This window comes from Uloborus diversus, chromosome 8, assembly GCF_026930045.1.
Source record: "Uloborus diversus isolate 005 chromosome 8, Udiv.v.3.1, whole genome shotgun sequence".
In the NCBI taxonomy this organism is placed as follows: Eukaryota; Metazoa; Arthropoda; class Arachnida; order Araneae; family Uloboridae; genus Uloborus; species Uloborus diversus.
Genome location: NC_072738.1, coordinates 118,056,719 through 118,070,731, shown reverse-complemented (window position 1 = coordinate 118,070,731; position 14,013 = coordinate 118,056,719).

Sequence of the window (14,013 nt, the reverse complement as noted above, 5' to 3'; positions counted from 1 at the left end):
ACACCCGATATTATTTCAACATCAAAGCTGTTTCGATTTCTCTGAAATTTCTTTCTTCATTTATCTACCAGTACATTCTATAACAAACGCAATTATAAATATAAGTCGGCACAGTTGGTGGCAGAATTAGATGCGATTTTTCTAAACTCCAGTTAATGGTCCCTTCTGCAAAGAGGGATCACACAATTATTACGATTAAACACTCTACTTCAATTAAAAGGCATAACTTTCATCAATAGTATTTTTAACTTTTAAAATAATTCAGCACACTCTTTTTTTTAATGTAAATGGATGAGTCTTGAAAAATTTGGATCAAAAGTTTTATTTAATGTACTAGGGGGCTCTGTCCCCTGCACGGTGACGCTCACCAACCCCCGAAGATTGCTTCAGACTCTTTTTTGATTCGCAAAGATTTAAATCGTCCATTAAAAAGAAAGATATTAAAAACGCATTGTGAGCTCCCTTTGGAACAAAAAGCACCTTTTCCCCGGGTTTCAAAATAACCTATACCAACTTGCAGAGCCGTAAGGGCCTAGGGGCTCCTGAGCATTGCAAAACTGCAGTTTTGTACGTTTGAAAATTTGCTTTTATATTAGTGGTCTCTAGTAATGTATTTTGCTCTTTAGCGTGAGGCTTGAATTGAGTTGAGCCTATGATTTTACGTTAAAACCGAAACCTTTTAAAGTTTGTGAATAAGAAAGAAAAAACAAGTGAATCGAAAAGACGTAATTATGGCAACACCAAATAAAACATCAATAATTTTAATGGACATGAGATTATTCGAACTTTTTTTTTAACAGCTCGTAACTTTTTTTTCCTTTGGAGATAGAAGCTTAGTTTTTGGACCATAGGTCGAGTTAGATCTTGAGTAAAAAAAAGCCACTCTTTCCAGTGGTGTCAAAAAGAAAACTGTGGGACAATTCCTTTGCTTTTTACTGATAGATTTAATGAAGAAAGTAGTGCCTAAATTTTAGCTAAGCCTTAAAAAACTTTGAGCTAAAAACGCAAATAACTCCCGCCGTATTTAAGTTAGAGCATTGTATCAAATTGCGTTAAACGCGGAAAAGTCTACCCTTTCTAACGATATGTAATATTAATATGTGCAAGGAATTTTTGTACGCGAAAGTTGAGCTTAAAAAATTAATTACAAAAAAACTAATTCGAATTTCAAAAACCAAAGCCCAAAGTGCAAACCACCGGGGCTCGAAATAATTTTGTACAAAATTTCAAGACTGTAGGTGCTATGGGGTTTCCTGAACGTAAGTACGCCACAGACTTCCTTCCAGAATTTCTTTGAAACCTTACTTTTATTTACTATAAAGAAATAATATCCCAGCTGTAAAATTGTGCCTCAATGTTTGCATTTTATTTCAGGCTAGTGGTACCCGCACGGCTTTGCTCGTAGTAGAAAATTAAAAGGTCAGTTGGTTCGTCTGTATATTTACAAATAATGGATGATGAATATCTCGTCAATTAACTATGTTCTCGCCAATTTGCTATGCTTGCCCATGTTACGGTTCCACGTTACGATAACTTGGTAATTTACTCGCTCACGTTGTGGTAATTTGCTCGGTGAAAAGTTTTTAAAATATAAATTTAAAAAAACAAAATCGAGTTTTCGAAAAATCGCTTCGAGGTGCACACCTTAATGCTATAAACTAATTCTGTGCCAAATTTCATGAAAATCGACCGAACGGTCTAGGCGCTACGCGCGTCACAGAGATCCTGACAGAGAGAGATCCAGACATCTAGACAGATAGAGATTCAGACAGAGATCCAGACAGAGAAACTTTCAACTTCTTTATTATTAGTAAAGATAGTTCGTAACAATATGAACGTCGTCACGTACAGAAAACTAATTAACGTGTAGTATGTTTACTTCCGAGGGGGGAGGGGGGCGGCCGCTGCGTCCTGCATGTACTCAAGCAAGAACTTTTTTATTCCTCAAAAAATGTGCTTTCTTTTTAAATTAAAATATAGTTACTCGTCCTTCAATCTCAATTATATTTTACGTTTTAGCTGGATAGCATCGCGGGACCTCTTGGCATGGACTCGCGGACCCCCGGGGTTCGCGGATCACAGTTTGGGAAACTCTGGTCTAGATGGTAGTCAAATTCGTCCCAAACTTTTACAAGCATATCTTCATCAACTGCAGTTATGTATGTTTTCAGTTCGTTTTCACGACTCCGTGAAACATTTTCCTCTTTCTAAAGATACCTTATTCGACGAATCGGATTAAAATCGGAATAGTTATGATTTTTTGAAATCGGGTCATTCTTTTTGAAAGACCCTGTACTTTATACGCGTTATAATTTACATAGGATTCCATTTACATCATTATTATATTTAGTTCTTGTTAATTAAATTTCTTTTGGTTTCAGATATGGTGTGCGATTAAAATACACTTGTTTTGGTGAGGTATATTGGAAACAATGAAAAAATGACTACGGATCAAGTTTAATTTTTTTGTGAGAATTAATCTAATAACCTTTAATTCCCAGGTAATTGTTTTAGTTTTTAATAAAGATTTTAGTTTTGTTTTGTGAAAACTGTTTCAGCTGTTGTCAAGCTTGAAATAATTTAGCACTTAAACAAGATACATCAAATGCAACGAATTCCTTGTTAGTCTAAAGGAACATACGCTAATGTAAATCCGGGCAACTTCTTGAATATTTACTCTGATAACTGTTTTTTAATTTTTAGACAAAAACTAAAATTTCTATCTTAATAAGTCTTTGTAAATCAAAAAGTCAAAAAACTTCAAATTTTGCCAATTTCTTTTAACAGTTTCTCTACCTTAAAACAATATCCTTTTTATCATATTATGATCAGAAATGCAGCTTTAAATTACTCTTAATTGTAATTATTTGAGCATATTTACGTAATAGCAAGGGTTTTAAGTAAATTTTTTTTAACGCTCATTAAAATGCACCAACCACACTAAAAACAATTCAGAAATGGAAATAACGTTCCTGGAAAATAATAAGCAGCTAATGTGCCCAATTTCTGCCAGTAGCATATACAGGAATGTTTTCCGCTTAAAATTCCACACCCGTCCAGAAACTATCCTGGAATAATCACTGGAATCTTACGAATTCCAAAGACTTATTCACTTCTAAGGCCACTATATGAGGGGAGCTGACTTATCCGACATTTTGGTTCCAAAATTATCAGGCGACAAAATTAGTATTTGAACGAAATCTTCGTTGCAAAAAACTGGTGCCCAAGCTTCAGTTGCGTTGTCTGATTCATTTTTGGTTCTTTTTCTCTGTAAATGAAGAATATTTAATTAATACGACTTAAAAACAAATTAGGTGTGGAAATGACGTTCATTACAGTAAACATTTACCGAAACATTTTTGTTGAATTTGTGAATTAAGTTATCTTTCTAGATTTGCCTTAAGTGACTTTTTACTCAATTTAACTTCAATTCTTTTACAACATAGCAATCAGCAAATATTGCAACGCATTTATAAATACTAGAAACAGGGTTAGATCCAAAGCTACCTTGGAACCGAAATGTCGCCCTGTCCTCTAAAGGGGTTCTATTCGCTTCCTTTCGGAGCTTAATCCGCACGAACAACCCGTAATCAACTGAAACCGATACACTTTATAAATATGCTCAGTTAATCTTTAAACTGGGAGCTAAAAATATTTTTTACAACAGTGAGAAATCTGCATTCGTTCAACTTGTAGCAATGTAAGAATTTTTATTTGACAATGATACTTGATTTTCTCGAAGTGGATAAAAACCATTGAAATCCAAAAACGTTAGACGGAAATAATCAGTAACGTTTCAGAATTTTCTTACAGTTCACACTAGGGGTTCCCAAACTTTTTTGAGTCGCGAAATCCTTTGAAGAACAGGAGTTACTCATGGCACTATAGTCATATGTATATACATTCATACAATAGACACTTAGTAAAACCAACTCTGGAAAACCCTGGACTAAAGGTACAATCTTAAATTAGTCTTCTTATCATTTACGTGCTCATTAGAAGTTTGTTTTGAATCAATTTTAACTTGTATATTACATTGCAATATCAACAAATCATTGCTATAAATATTTTTAAAACACGCTTTTAATCGAGATTCTTTTTGAAAAGTGTCTACCACAGACATTGTTTCCAAAAGGAGTTTCACTCTAAGGAGATTAGATGAAGTAACGACTATCTTAAAGACGATATTTTTAAAAAGAAATTTGTCGTAATTTTGTTCATGATACTACCGTGTTAAGTGCAAAAGTCATCTCCGCAATAATCAAAATATGAGACATTGCAGTTTAAAGTTTTGTGCCTCACTTGTTTGATTTACATGCAACATTTTCCAAGCTTTTAAAAAATATTTCCCATTCACAAATGACCATAGAACATTGCATTTTGGTAAAATATGTATCAAAGAACCACCTGGTGAGGATACGACTTTTGTGCTTACCACGGCAAAACAAAGGTTGGCCATGGAATTCGTAAAATGATATTGAAGGGTTTGCAGCAACTAAGAGTAAACTCCATTTTTTGGTTGTTGGGAAATCTCCTGAAGTTAACTCCAAGTTGCCTCAAGCGAATAAAGCAGCAAACTCATTCTAGAAAATAACTTGAGAACTATCAACCGGAGATAACTCCTTGTAGAACTATAGTGCCTAGAAGTGCCCTTCTAGGCACTATAGTTGAACGAAGCAAACTTGAGAACTATCAACCGCAGATAAATCCTTGTTGAACCTAACTGCCAAAAATTTTAGTTAACTCTATGTTGCTTCAACCCTTTTAATTTCTATACATAAATTGCTTCCAAAATGACCTTTTATAAAGGATTCTTATGTCATTAAAACGGGATATATTGGTTTGAGGTAATTTCTATAAATAGTTACGCTTAAGAAATATAGCCTGAAGAAATAATCAACTGAGACTAATAAGCTTTTATGTTACTTCTACAAGAACTAATATTCCTCCATGAAAGCATATTAGTGATATGATTGAGTAGTTTCTTATTTAGATGACGTAGAATAATTGATGGCTAGGATTGACCTTTGTCAATGACTTTGTTATACATCATACTTGACAAGATAATATAACTACCACACACGCGAACTTATCGTTAAATAACTGACCCAATTTCGTTGTCGCTGTACAATAAGATATTGTTCGTTCATCACATTAGATACATAAAAATAATTGACTTAAGAGATGATTGCTCTTATTTCCAAAGATACGAAACATTTAGCATCATATATAACTTTTTGTTTGATTTATATGAAAGTTACCTAATATATAAAGCAATGAACGTTGTTATAATAATTCGAAATATAACGGAAAAAATTGATCCTGATAGGTTTATATGTGTAAAACTACGGCTAAGTAGTACATGAATTTTATTTAAAATATGCTAATATGTTTTTATTGCGAGGAGCAATTGATTAATTATCAGAATTAAATATGTTCATGATTACTTCGTTAAGATAAAATGATACGCTTTAAATTCACGTTTATCCTGGTATTAATTTGGCGAAAAAGTGTAATTATGTTAACGCAAAACTTCAACTTCTTCAGAGATTTAACATTTTAATGTGCGTGAAAACCATTGATGAATAAACTATACAAAATCCAGTTTATTTTAAATAGTTATAAGCTTTTATTGGAAAAAGTCGTGCCGTGTTCTTTACACTTTTTAATTTCAAGAGAATACGATTTATGTTTCATCGTCAGTAGAACTTTAAAAAGTACCTTCTAACTATAGGTGGGCAATGTCGTTCTTTTTAATGATTCGTTCATCAGAGGTACGTTCATTCTTTTGATCCGTTCATTTAACTCGTTCATTTGAACGACTTCGTTCATTTAAAAAAAAATGCAGGTGATCTCTCTACACGACATACTCACGTAGATTTGAAATGTGTCATTAGAACAGTAATATTCTTTTAAGGTAAAATAACTAAAATGATCTAAGAAAAATAACTGAAATGATCTAGTAAGAAAATGTGCCTATGAAATATGAATCAAAAAAACTTTAGTCAGGTTTAGATTCATAAAGCGATTTTAGTTCATTTTGTAAGATATTTCTCAGTTGCCGAATGGTAAGATATGTTTTCCATTCCAAAAATCGCACGTCCATTTCAGCATATCAAAAAAATTAGTTATTAAATTTTTTCCAACTACAGCACTGTGTATATACAATGTTACATATAGACCATCTATAACGAAAAAAGTAACAACAAATACAACGGTAGCTCAGCCGGAGTACCAGATAACTTATTTTTAAAAAAGACCCACCTAAAAATATTAGGGAGCTTCAAAATTATTCCACAATACGGATGAGAAAAGAAGACAACAGGATCGCCAGAAAAGTGATAAAAGGTATTTTTAGAAATAATGACAGCAAGCGTGAGAAGGAGTTTAGTAGGTGCGTGGGACAGGAAACGAAATATCCAAACATTTTGTTAGTAGCCCCAACAAGTAACACAAAACATTATTAATGTATGCATTAGAAAATAGCACATGAACTGCAAAGGTTTTAAAAAGAGGTTACTTGCGTGTTTGTAGAAATCTGCAATTTTTGTGCAATTAAGCATTGTTGTATATAGTCAGTCCAATAAACACGCGAATGGACGCCATAAAAGTTTATTTTGAAAAATTTAGTCCACATCGATTTTGTCCCCTTAAAGTAATCACCATTCGTTGCTACACTGTAAAAAAATTCTGAAACGTTACTGGTTATTTCCGTGGAACGTTTCGTGATTTCAGAGGTTTTCACCTATTTCCCCAAAAAATCAAGTATCTTCGCTAAAAGTTTCCTGAATTCCTAAAAGATGCACGAATGCAGACCTTGCACTGGTGTGAAAAATATTTTTTGTACCAGTTTAAATATTGACGGAGCGTGTTTATTAAGTGTATCGGCTTTTGATTGTTTATGGCCCGTCCGGATTAATTAAGCTTCCAATGGGAGCAAGTAAGTCACTGGATAGCTACAGCTTTGCGAGGAAGGAATATGCTTGGTTCTTGCTTGCAACTTTCGCGTAGCTTGGCCGTGGTTGCTCTAATATTTCTGGAGCTTTCTTGGTAAATCAGGAAGGTTCTAATCAAATAAATTAAACCTATTTAATTTTTCTAGAAGGTTCACGACTGGCTTTAATAGGGGAGATTTCTTAATATTTCAGAAATGTTACTGACTAGTATCGGAAAACGTTCCTGGTTTTTGTAAGATATGTTGCTGGCTGAAATCGGGCACATCAGCTGCCTATTATTTTCCAGGAATGTTTCTGAATCGTTTTTACAGTGTATGCACTTATTCCATCTTCTTTTCCACTCTTTAAAACACCTTTGGAAGTCCTCAGCAGTTAGGCTTTTTAGTTGTGTCGTCGTTTCTCGCTTTATTTTGAGTCCACATCTTCCCAGTGATACCTAATCATAACATTTTTGCATTTTGGAAATGGGAAAAGTAGCAAGGCGGAGATTCCGGCGAATAAGGAGGATGATCAAGGATGGGAATTGAATTTTTTTGCCAGAAACTGGCGAACGATCAATGCTGAATGTGCTAGTGCATATGTCATGGTAAAGGATTCATCCATCGCCTTGAGTCAAATTTGGTCGCACACGATCTCTCAACGTTTGAAAACTGTGATTTCATCAATTTCCATTTTTGATGAACAGTAAAAACAAGGACAAGAGAAACATAACTTGCAACATACGAGCAGTTTGGCGATCTGCTAAGCACTGGCAACCCATTGGTTGTCAGGCAACTATCGCCGACAGTTAGCGAGACTATAGACTGCTAGATTGACATCAGTTTGCGTATTTATTAAACAGACTACGTATGTTATTTTAATTTTATTTTCTGTTCTTTAAGAAACAGTTTTGCTTTTGTTTTCAAATTTAGAAATTCACAAAAAAAAAAAAAAAAATCGTTCAGACAACAAATGAAACGTTCTATTTACTCCATTGCATTAAAGTATTGAAACAACCAAAATAAATTATTTTGAGAGTACAGTAACACCACACTTTGCTCATGATTGTCAGCTAATTTCAGAAAGAAAGTATTGGAATTAACGATCAATATATTTCTCCATCTTAAGGGACATTTCAAATGAATAAATAATTTGAAAATACTAGACGCAGAGATGATGACAGTAAAATGAATAAGTTTTAGAACTTGGTTGTTGACATGTATAATGACGTATTGAAAGGTTATTCAATACCACCTAGAATATTTTTCGATTTAAAGTTTTGAATTTTCACCGAGTTTTATGTGTCGCAAAGCAATTCTTTGAGGTTACAGATGAAAAGAGTTGAATTATTTTAGTAAATATATACTTATTATAACGACGAATAGATTTGAAATGCTTTTTTAAGAGTACAAGTAAATACTGTTGTATTAGTTGTCATAAACACTATTTTTTTAATCATAATAAATTGATTTTTTTTCATTAACGTATTAAATATTAAAATTGATATTTAGTTAATAAAAGCTTTGAAAAAATTACATTTCTTTCCAGTTAATCTTTAAAGTAATACATGAATCTTGTTTGATTGATTGTGTTATGAGCTTTTTTATTGGCTTAAGTATGTAAAATTATGTTCTCGGACTATGTTTAGCAACATTTCTTTGAAACACTTGAAATAACTCGAATCAAAGGGGAAAAATTAACACTACACTAGAAACTCTAGTGTGGTGTTGGCTAAAGTGCCAAAATTAAAAATTTGTTTTAACTAGTACAAATGGCAGAAGAAACGCTCATCTGTTTTAGAGCAAAGGATGGTGCTAGTAATCCTGGTAGTTAATACTATACAGTAGGATTAAGAAAAGCGTTTTAATGAAAGTCTACCGAGTGTTTCATCAGCATCCGTTTTACTCAAAACTAAAAAGTGCAATCTCACCATTTCCCCCCCCCCCTCTCTCTCACTGACTCATATCTTTTTAGATAAAATTTTTGATTTTCAAAATCGTTCTACATTAAAGAATTTTTTATCGATGAATTGCTCTCTGAATATCACCGATTCAGTTATATTATAGAAGTAACATGCATTTTAGAATAGTTTAAAACGATAAACTACTTTATCAATTGCGGTAATATCACGCATATTACGACTACAAATGACACGCTGAAGTTTGTTCATGGTCCCACTAGATGGCGCTGACGCTTAATGAGCCCTGACAATTAATGACTTTTTTTGTGTTATACCGATGCAGCTCATGCGAGCACCAAACAATGTCAACTGTTCAAACTTTGTTTATTTTTGATTGGAAGTCGCCCATTTTGACCGCAAGAGGCGATAAACGGAACCCCTGCACTGTAAAAAAATTCCGAAACGTTCTTGAGTGTTTCCGCGTAACGTTTCAGGATTTCAATGGTTTTTATCTACTTCCTGGAAATATCCAGTATCATTGTGAAAAAGTTTCCTGAATGGCTACAAGTTGTCCAAATGCAGACTTCTCTCTGTTGTAAAAAAAAGTTTTAGCTCCCAGTTTGAAGATTAGTTAAGAGTATTTATAAGGTGTATCGGCTTGCATTCACTTACGGCTCGTCCATGCTGATTAAACTTCCAAAGGGAGCAAATAGGTATGGACTACGCAGTTTTGCAAGAATTGCAATCAAGCGAGATGCTTAATACTTGCAATTCTGGCTTAGTTTGGGCCATGTTTGCAGTACTGCTTTTGCAACTGTCTTGATTAATCAGGAAGGTGCCAAGCTGTTATATTGTCCCTACCTAAGATTACTCTAAAGTTCTGGAGACACGACTGGCTTTAAATGGGAAGATTTCTGGATTTTTTTAGGAAGGTTACTGAATTTTATCGGAAAACGTTCCTAGTTTTTGCGAGATATGTTACTGGCAGAAATTGGGCACATCAGCTGCCTGTTATTTTCCAGGAACGTTTCTGAATCATTTTTACAGTGTGCATCCACCAATCAATGGTATTGTAATGGAAATAGGGGTTTCCTGTAGCACCCTCTTTGTTGCTATGAGTTTCAGCGATTGTCACGAATTAAGAGGGGCTATGATTGATGATAGAAATATCAAGTACCCATTGATGTTAAAAATATAAGACACTTTTTGCAGTTCTTTAATTAGCAAGTGGCATACACACACAATATCCGAACATATTTTGTACATGCTCATGCTGAAGTGTGATCCTTAACACACAACATGCACATAAAGTAAGTAACTGATGGATGCAAAACAGGCAACAAATTTAAAATCAAATGCCTATTATGCATACACATTTCTGTTTTCAATTACAAACTTTTACAATGCAATACTCCAGACAGCCCGGTTATTACATCCATAGACTACTGTTTTGTTCTTATTAGAACTCATCAGTCTGGTGTAGTGACTAACCGAGCTGGAGTCATCTCATTGAATCTGATTGTGCCAACAAACTGATAGATAGAATAAATTTATCTCACCAGCGAAAGTCCGCAGCATCGTGCGGTTCGACTCGTAAATTGATGATGCAGTTCTGCCTAAGCCCTGGTTTAGGGGCGGTAACTTACTGTTAAATGCTTTTACAATATTCATTCGATTTCAAGCATAATTAATGCATGTGGTTCGGAAACAAAAATATGGTTTAGAAGCGCCGAATATGGGGAATAACCCAATGCTGAGCAATATGGTGCGGAGCAAGTTTTTATTTATCTATAAAAAGGAATAATGGAGAAGTGGAAGTAAAGATTTAAATGTTGCTCCGTGTGTGATTGAGCAGGTTCATTTTCAAACAATCAAATGCGCGAACAGCGTCTTTGGTGATAAAAATGCCTCAAATAAGCTCATATAAACTGCGATGGTGATATAAAAAACCATCTATTTGGATTTCAAACAAAATATGACATGAAATGCAATTAGAATAAGTTGCTTTGCAGTGCCATTTTTGTGACATCCCATAATAAGAGATACGCCGCGCGTATAAACAAACATTTTCCGTAATATTTTTAAACTTTAAACTCATAAATATTTTTTTCAGTTTGACCTTAGTCTTAGAACCCTTTCTTTTTATGCTCAACAGTAAATATTTTAAAATCATGATAGTAGTAAGGAAATAAATAAAAATTCCCTCATATTTGGTGCTTTTGCCCTATTACAGCTGCAGGCAGAAAAGATTAATGGTTCTTCAAAACTTTTTAAATTCTGAAATGTTGTTTAAATTTGCATTTGTGTAATAATTTATCATAATTTGTTATATGTTTCGCTCTTGCAAGCATTAATCTTGTGTGATGTGGTTTGCGTCTTTTCTCGCGAAGCGATGAAATAACCAGGATGCATATTATTTAACAATAAATCGCAATAAACATATACAGGAAAAGAAAATAATATTTGCACTTAAACGTACCTTTTAGAAACAATTCCACTGTTAGTTTACACGTAAATAAAGTAAAACTTTCTGAAGCCTAAGTTTGTTTACGTAGCCAATTATAATGCATACTCCCGAAAATCCTTATTTAAAGTAATGCATGTTCACAAATTTTATTATTCTGTGAAAGAGAAAATGTCTTTGGAAAAAAATTATGAAAACTAAATTTAGATGGAAACCTAGCTTTTACTTCGTATCATTCTACTTCGCCTTACATGTTTTATGGGTATGCGCGATGAATACAAATGATAAGCTATTTCTTTGGATTCGCATTTGAAATTCATAAACCTTCCGTCAGATGCAGATTTCTTTTTTGGAAAACGTAAATGTAAACAGGGAAATAAACATACTCTATGCCTGTTTTTTGTATTGTTACAAAAGATTTTAAGTAAAAATGAAAAAAAAAAGTGTTTGAATATAATTAACTTATTTTTAAGCATATTATTATCGTAAATGCTTTTATATCGAAAAATAGTTCTTTCATCTTAATTTTCTTATTATATTTGAATACCATATACGTTATCATCGTTTTATTTTAGAAGTAGCGATTTGGATATGGACTGTGAAGTCGGAGTTGAACTGATTTTGAGATTTAAAAAGAATCTCAAAATCTAGAATACCTGGAATTGGAGTCAGTAATTTTGTTTCTGAGTCCACCATTATCTCTGCTTGGATTACAGTTGGCTTTAGGATTAGAGGGGAGGGGGTGTTAGGATTAGAGTTGGAGTCGAACTGTTTTTGGGGAAAATGAGTTGGAGTCAGTTATTTTTCTCCGACTCCGAAGTCCTGATTAAAACTCTTATTATTATTACTACTATATATCATCATCAGCATTTTAAATTCCTAATATCATATTTCTTATTACTCATCCCTTTTCCTTGTTATTATTCTCATCATTAATCTCTTTGTAAATGTTATTATTTTTATTATTATTCTCATCACTATTCTACTTGTTATTATTATCATTACTATTGTCATTACTATTATCATCATCATTATTTTTCTTGTAATTATTTATCCTCATTATTATTATCATCATTATCCATGCAATTATTATTATTATTACACTGTAAAAAAATTCCGAAACGTTACTGGTTATTTTCGTGGAACGTCTCGGGATTTCACACGTTTTCACCTATTTCCTCGTAAAAACAAGTATCTTCACAAAAAAGTTTTCTGAATCGCTAAAAGTTGCACGCGTGCAGACTTTTTACTGTGGTGGAAAATATTTTTAGCAACCAGTTTAAAGATTGAATGAACGTGTTTATTAAGTGTATCGGCCATAGGTTGCTTACGGCCTATCCAGGTTGACTAAGCTCCTAATGACAGCGTAAAAGTCAATGGATAGCTACAGCTTTGCAAGGCAGGAATTGCAGGCAAGAGATATGATTGATTCCTACTTGCATAGCTGTGGTCGCTCTGATTTTTTGGAGCCTTCTTGGAAAATCAAGAAGCTCTGATTTTTTGGAGCCTTCTTGGAAAATCAAGAAGGTTCTAATCAATAATACTAAATCTACGGAAACTTTCTAGAAGGTTCTAGAGACATGACTGGCTTTAACAGGGGAGATTTCGCATTTCTTGAGAAAGTTTCAAGGTTAATTTCAGAAAAGTTACTGACTTTTATCGGAAAACATTCCTGGTTTTTCCAAGATATGTGACTGGAAGAAATTGGGCACATCAGCTGCCTATTATTTTCCAGAAACATTTCTGAATCGTTTTTACAGTGTACTATTATTATTTTCCTTGTTATTATCATTATGAAAATTATTTTTTTCATATTGTTTTTGATACTGATGGTTTTCTTGTCAATGTCGTATTTTTACTATTTGGTAAAAAACTAAACATTGTGATTGTACACATTATAAGAAACTATTTACAACAAAACCAGGATTCGCCCTCCATTGAGCAATGTAAAAACGTAGAGGGATATTTCAAATTTATCTTTAAACAGCAATGAGTTCACGATATAAAGAGAAAATCAAAAAGTTTTTATCATAAAAACGATGTTTAACAACACTAAAAAAAAGTAAAAGTATATGATTGAAGTTATGCCTAAGTGCGAGGCAGTTTTTTTCCCTGCGTAAATGCGGCAAGGCTCTGTGGTTAGACTCCTGCCGGTGCCCAGGGTGTTATTTCCATCGCATGTGTTCTAAATTTTTAGTGTGTGCGTCCGGGGGCAAAGAACTTTGTATGCAGTTCTTGTGAAGCTGTCTGTATAAATCAATAATAATAATAATAATAATAAAAGCTCCTGGCAAACCAAAGGTACGAACTAGTTCTTCCAGAAAAAACATTGAAATATAGTTCTTATGTAAATAGAGATCGCTAAATCCGATGGTGGGGGCTTAATATTTCGCAACTTTCCCATTGTCGAGCTATACGCAAATGAAAAACAGCATATTATGGTATATTTCAATGCTGTACGTCCCGGGGCGCCACCTAATAAACGTATTGCAGCTCCTCAGCATCGTAGTGGATGTTTAGTTATACGAGGCGGCGCCAATGGGGTTGTTTCCTTCAGTCAAAAGTAGTACTATTAGTCACTGAAATTGATAGAATAAGAAAAATAAACAACCTGGACCCAGAAAATACTTTCATTTTCCCAACAGTCATTTTTAAACTAATTGTCTAATATGTCCGATTTTTCAAACAATTCGTGGTCTTAATGACGTCACAAA